The following is a 6970-nucleotide window of genomic DNA, read 5'->3' on the forward strand; positions in this document are numbered from 1 at the left end:
TGAAGAAGCGATGCTTATACTTCTCTTGACTGCCAATGATTAAGAGTATACCTTTTCTAAATTATGAAAATCTACTGGAATCCAGGTCAAGTGTTGACTCAGAGCCCTTTGCACATGCTGTTCCCTCTGTTTGGAATGCTGCTTCCTTCCCATCCACTCTACCCCAACTTCCAATCTAATGTCAGTTCACCCTTAGGATCTTAGCTTCCCTGACATCTCAGCAGAGGCTGAGTGCCCCCACCTGTGCTAGCATGGTACTCTCTCTCCACTTTGTAGCACTGTCTCCCTTTTTCTTTAGTTGTCAGTTGATGTCTGCTTCCCCCAATAGGCATAAAAAAGCTGTAGGAGAGCAGAACTGTATCAGTCTTATTTATCACTGGTTAGCCATTTCAAGGTAGTTGTTCAATAAGGATTTGAATGGATAAATCAATGCATGTGAGTGAAAATAACAGTATCATTTGTATGTTTGTTTACTACTTGTCAGGCTTTCTGCTGAGTATTTCACATGTGAGCATGAATGAGTGAAAGACCTTCAAAAACGAGCACTAAGAACATTAACATCATCTGAATGAATAGTAGATCTCCTCTTAAACAAGTTATGCATGAAATTTTTTGTTTATATAAAATTTAGGGGAAAGTTTCAAAGTCAGTATTACATGATTTACCTAACTTACAAACCAAGGAGAAACTCAAGTTTTATGGGTAAACTGCTAAGAGCAAAGCTTGGGAAATACCATCCAGGATAATGTACTTTTTTTTTTTTTTTATTTTTTGAGGTACGTGGGCCTCTCACTGTTGTGGCCTCTCCCATTGCGGGGCACAGGCTCCGGACGCGCAGGCTCAGCGGCCATGGCTCACGGGCCCATGTGGGATCCTCCCAAACCGGGGCACAAACCCGTGTCCCCTGCATCGGCAGGCGGACTCTCAACCACTGCGCCACCAGGGAAGCCCAGAGTAATGTACATTTTACTCAGACATTCAAAGAGGTATGTGGACCCCAAAAGAGTTAAAAATGAATGCTGTGTATACTATTTTGTGAACTGCATTTTTCACTCAGTACATCTTGATCATCTTATTACATCATCAAACTTTCCTCTGCAACATCTTTTCAAGTGGCTATAAGAATTCCATTGCATGCATGTGCCATTGTTTATTTAACTCTTCCTCTAAGATAGGGCAACCTAAATGTTAGGTTACCTCCAATTTTTTGCTATTATCAACTCGTAGCTAAATCTTTGCATATGTCCTTAATTATTTGCTTGGAGTAAATTTAATATTTTGAAGGGATCAAATTATAGGGGCCAATATTTCCAATTGTATTTGAGAAGAACATGGATTCACACATATTTTACCCAGGCCTGAGATCATACCCTTCCTTTAATTCACAGAGCACAAACCTAACAACTTCAAAACATTTAACAGCATTAACAACACTTAGCATTTTAATTTACATTCATTGAGTTGCTTTATTATTTCTTCATCTAGCCTCAATCAAAGCAGCAAAATGTTAGCAATGTTTAATTAAAAGAAATTCTAAAGGAGCCATCTGGGAATGGCAGGACCTTGGCCTATGGTACATTCCTGACAGTGAATATTTAAAATACTTGTCATGATATTTCTTCTAATTCTGGAGAGTTTTTAAATGTATGCAATTGATAATCTTACAAAGCAATCATGAACCCCTCTACTATGTTTCCAAGAAAAATCTCTAGTTTTCTAGACTACTAAGTATTTTAAAAGGTCAAAACTGAATACTTTTGATTTCTTACCTCCTAAAAGGCAAACCAGGCTATTTGATGGCATGTGTGGTCCAAAGAGAAAAGAGCTTCTAAAATTAGTATGAAGCCCATCCTACTGTGACATAATAATGAATAGAATCACTGATTTCATAACTAATACGACTCGGGGTCTATGGGAAAGTCAGCTTGGCTGACATTCCTAGAGGAGTGAAAGTTCCTCCAAAGTTAATGGTAGAAACAAAAGATTAGGAGCCACGATGTTCCCACCTAGAGGAAACCTTATTGTACAGGATGCCTTTCAGCAGTGGCCGTTCTTGAAGGGCAATGCATCTCAGATATTGAAATGCTATGGGATGCAGTAAAAAACAGTACAGCTAATGAACTTCACTGAACAACTTCATCTGTGATAGCTATTTGCGACGTCGCACATTCTGGCATGTCAGTCATTACCTTGAAAAGCTTTTTAAAAAAAGTGATCCCAATCTCAGAAAACACAAATAGATCCCCAATCTGTAAAACCCTCCCTGCTATCTTTAATCTTTCAAACCTACATGTTGTCAGGTAAATTTAATGGGTAAGACAAAGCTCTTAAGATGTATTTGGATCCCCTACAATTGAGATCTGATAATCAAGGGACTGGGAAGAAAAGACCCAACAGACAAGAAATTGTTTCAAAAGTTTTATCCCATTTTCATATTTCTAATAAAATTTGGTTTCCAGAGATGATACCAGAAGAAGTAGAAGAGTGGCTTTAACAGTATTCCTGTGGGTTTAGGGTTTTTTGTTTGCTCGTTTTTGTTGTTGTTGCTTTGAGTTTGGGGTGTTTTGTTTTGTTTTGCTTTGCTTTGCAAGTTTAGGTGTTTAACTGTTGTTATTCTTCCAAAGTAGTAGTTCTTCTTCCTTTAGTCCACTGCTTCAAGTCACTGTACATCATGTTTTGAACAACACCTACCACAAACCAAAAGCTTTATGAAATGGACACTGCTCAAACTTGAGGAAATGGAGCATTAAGACCCACTAGGGAGCTAATGATCCTCCACCAATGCTTTTCAGCAGTTTTGCTCTTGGTCCACAGGGCTGCTCATTCTTCTTAGGATATACTCTTTACATATCTTTGATTATGGTACAGATTCTTTGAAGACCTTCCCCTGGTATTCCTAAGACAACTAAGTTTCTGAGACATTTGCTACATTAATGAATGCCACTCAAACAGTAGAGATTAAATCATCCCAGGCTTCCAGCCAAATGGAGACTCTTCTCTCTGCTAGGTCACCAAAAAAGGAACAGAAGCAAATGTACACACATGTAAAAATACCCATCAATTCCAGAACTGCTCACAACACAGTCCCTGAAGGCTATCTTGTTACTAAAAGATCCCAAATGAAAATATAAGAAAACAGGTTCCCCCCCAAAATAGGGTAAAGTTTCAACCTTTGGAGAGCCGGCTCCAGACAGGGTAAACACGATATTGTATGGGTTCACAGCATGCTGTTATCTCATGGGCTGGCACAGAGACCAAGGAAGATCTGGCTTGGGAATCTCAGGAATGCTGTGTCTCAGGCTCATGGATGCACTTGACAGAGAGCCCAAACACATGAAATTTCTATTGTCACGATCGTGATCTCACCGTGGGAAGACTCAGTGTTAGGTCAGGTGCCACATTTGAAATAAAAAAAAGTATGCGTCTCTGAGCTAACAGTGTAGACCTGTATGGACCATGCCATGCTCCAACCCAGAGAATCGAGACCAGTTTAGTAGAGCAGGAAGAGGTCATTTTCCAAACTGGTTGAATTCTAACAGAATTTCCTAAAGGACAAGAAGGAACTATGCTATGTTTCCCTGCAAACAAAGTAGAGTGAGCAAGGATGAAGAAGCACTCAAGAGTGAGTCTTAGCACACAAATTAAAGAAACTTGTAGGTGGAGATAAAGGCATCCTTAGAGGTGGCATGAAGTCTCAAAGGGGTGCAGATGAAGGAAATGTTTAGAATAGTGCATCCACAGGCCAGGCACATCGGCCTCCACCTACTCTGCAACTCAATAAATGTTTATTGAATTGAATTAATATGATTCTTAGCTCTACAATGTAATCCAGGGCCTAATTAGCTAGTCCATGCAAGTCTTCAGGAAAGATCATTCTTAATATGCCTCCATTTTATATTTGGAGAACCAGAGACATGAAATGGTTAAGTGACATCCTCAGGTCACCCTGTGAGTTAGAGGCAGAGCCAAGACGAGAACCAGATGCACAAACACCCACCGGCCACCACTGAGCTGGTCAGCCACTCATGAGGCCACTTGCTGAGGAGGGAGGAATCCAAGGTAAATGGAATTTGAGGTCTACACTCAGGGATTTTTCAGTTCCCTCAACAGATGAAGAAACTTGAATTAACTCATCAAACTCTCCCAGGGGCTGGCTCAGGAAATTGGAACTTCCAAGGTCAAGTGATAAGCTATGGAGGAAAAGCTCTAAGATGGCACAAGGAAGACTAACTGAGGAGTGGCAAGGTCCCACAGAAAGGGCATGCACTCTGGAGGCTCTGAATCCAACTCTACCACTCACCAGCTGTGACCCGAAGCAATTTACTAACCTCTCCAAGACTCAGTTTCCTCATCTATACAAGGAAAATTGTAATGGCCATCTTGTAGAGCTGATGTGGATACTGAAGATGTTATATAAACCCCTAACATAAGGACTAGTCCATAATAGGCACTCAGAGACAAACAAAATGCTAGTTACAGCCATGATTCCACAAAGAACAACAGAGCTACATACATTTAGAGGACATGTGAATGTTTCTACCGACTTGATGAAAGGAAATGTAAAACCATTAATAAACACATGGACAAGACATTCAATCTGCAGATCACAAGGATAATTTTTTCAGTGTGGGAGAAATGCTGTCCAGCAGCTTATGAGCAGATGTCACTCTGGAGTGGTGCCCTTGACACAGGGCAGGATGCCTTTCACTGTCTGTTCTCCTCTCCCTCACTCTCTGTTATGGCTTTTAATGTATGATGTTCATCAAATACACCATATACTGCATGGTGGTATATCCATATACCATACAGACTGCATTTTTACTACAGACTCCCAAGATTGAGGGCAGATGTAATAGGCACTTAAATTTGCCCAAAGACTTAAGAAAGGGTTAAATTACTTAATGCTGCATCTAATGGTAGGATTTGTGACAAAATTGGCTACTGAAAATGCATTTGGGGGTTCTCACCTTCCAAACCCAAACTGCATTAAACCAGCATGTTGAGCTGCATTTGGAATTTTATTTGACAATATAATGGTTGATATTATCTATACCTCTGTATCAAACAGAAACCACCCCCTTTTCACATGGAACTGATTTCAAAGGGAGTTACACTTCTGAGGGAGAGATATTCCAGAAATCTGGGCCCGGGAGCCTCTGAAACTGCAGATGTTAAAGAGCATCTGTGTTGAAAGAACCTCAGTGGTCTGCTGATAGCCTTGATATATGCACCGGTTACACCTCTCTTGACCCATGAAGGTAGTCCAGGTGCCATTTAAAGATCTGCAGTAGGGGCTTCCCTGGTGGCGCAGTGGTTGAGAGTCTGCCTGCCGATGTGGGGGACATGGGTTCGTGCCCTGGTCCGGGAAGATCCCACATGCCGTGGAGCGGCTGGGCCCGTGAGCCATGGCCGCTGAGCCTGCGCGTCCGGAGCCTGTTGCTCCGCAACGGGAGAGGCCACAACAGTGAGAGGCCCGCGTACCACAAAAAAAAAAAAAAAGGATCTGCAGTAATAGGGTGACCACTTAGAATAATTTTATAATTATCTGCAATGAGCAATCACATGAAGAAAAACAAAACAAAACAGAGGATAGTGAAAACAATCGACTCCTATAAGCAAGTTTAAAATCTTCGCAACCTTCTCACTCCTTTAGGTTGATCTAAGCCAGAAGACTTCAGGTTGAGGAAAGCCAGGAATATAAAAACCAGGGTAGGATTTAAATTAAATTTACCAATTTATGGTTTCCTTTAACATGATCAAAGCTAAACTTTCCAAGGGAAGTTTTCTCAGTAATAAAGGCAAAGCCATTCCACCTTCAAAGACTTTTTCATGTCTATCCAACAGCTTTGATTGCACAGTACCCTGTTTTCTTCAGAAATTAAATTTCACATTTGTAAATTTTGATCGACAAACTCGTGCTAGTTGCCCAGATTCATGCTCAACCGTGAATGGCCTAGGGGGACACTGTGAAGTTAGGGAAGTTTGTAAGGGCTCTGCCTTCTCTGCCTTCCCCTAAATGTTGGGGTTTCACTCAGCTCCATCTTCCCATCTTCCACCCTCTTCTTATCTTACTTTTCATATATCCAAATACCTACTGGACATCTCTGCCTGGATATCCTATTCTCAAATTCATCATGCATATTAGGGAGCTCTTCGTCTCTACCAAATGTATTCCTCTTCCTCCTTTTCATTTACTGGTGCCAAGATTCAACCAATCACTCAGGCCAGAAACCTAAGCACAACATAAGAGCACAGAGGAGACTCCAAAGATAATAGCACTTTACTGCAGGGTAGGAAATCAGGGAGGTATTTCAAGGGGCATAATGTTATTAGAGACACACCAAAATGAGAAAGAGCATAGCATGGGTATGATTTGTCAGGATAGGATGGGATCTGCTGAGATCATAAACTCCATAATCTCAATGGCTTTTCTTCTCATTAAAAAAAATAATCCAATTCCAGTTGGTCCGCGTTCCTGCAACAGAAACTCGGGATCCAGTCTGCTTCCATCTTGCAAACCACTGTCTTAGATTCCTGCACTTCCTGAATTATAGACAAGAGAGGATGACCACGAAGAACTCAGATCCCCTCTTACCTTCCTTGAACCAGAAGTGTCATATGCCTCTGCCCACTTTTCTGTCGTTAAGAATTTGCTCATTGTCCTAACCTAACTGGGAAATATCTTCTTAGCTGCCCAGGAAAATGAAATGAAGTAGTGAACACAGCACTGTTTCCAAAACCACATGTTTAGGAAACCATAGGAAGACTGGAATACCTGGAAATCAATGGGGGGTGGTGGGGGTAATACGTCTTGTGGGGAAATAAAAGGGTGGGTGGACAATGTCAGAAGAGATAGGAAGGTAGGTAAAGTCAAAGCCAGCATAACTAGAAGGACTGGGTGGGGTTCAGAGCCTGAGTGCTGTGCTGTGGATAATGGGATTTTAAAGATGGGAATAGTGCAAAGACAGGA

The sequence above is a fragment of the Pseudorca crassidens genome, chromosome 14, assembly GCF_039906515.1.
Source record: "Pseudorca crassidens isolate mPseCra1 chromosome 14, mPseCra1.hap1, whole genome shotgun sequence".
In the NCBI taxonomy this organism is placed as follows: Eukaryota; Metazoa; Chordata; class Mammalia; order Artiodactyla; family Delphinidae; genus Pseudorca; species Pseudorca crassidens.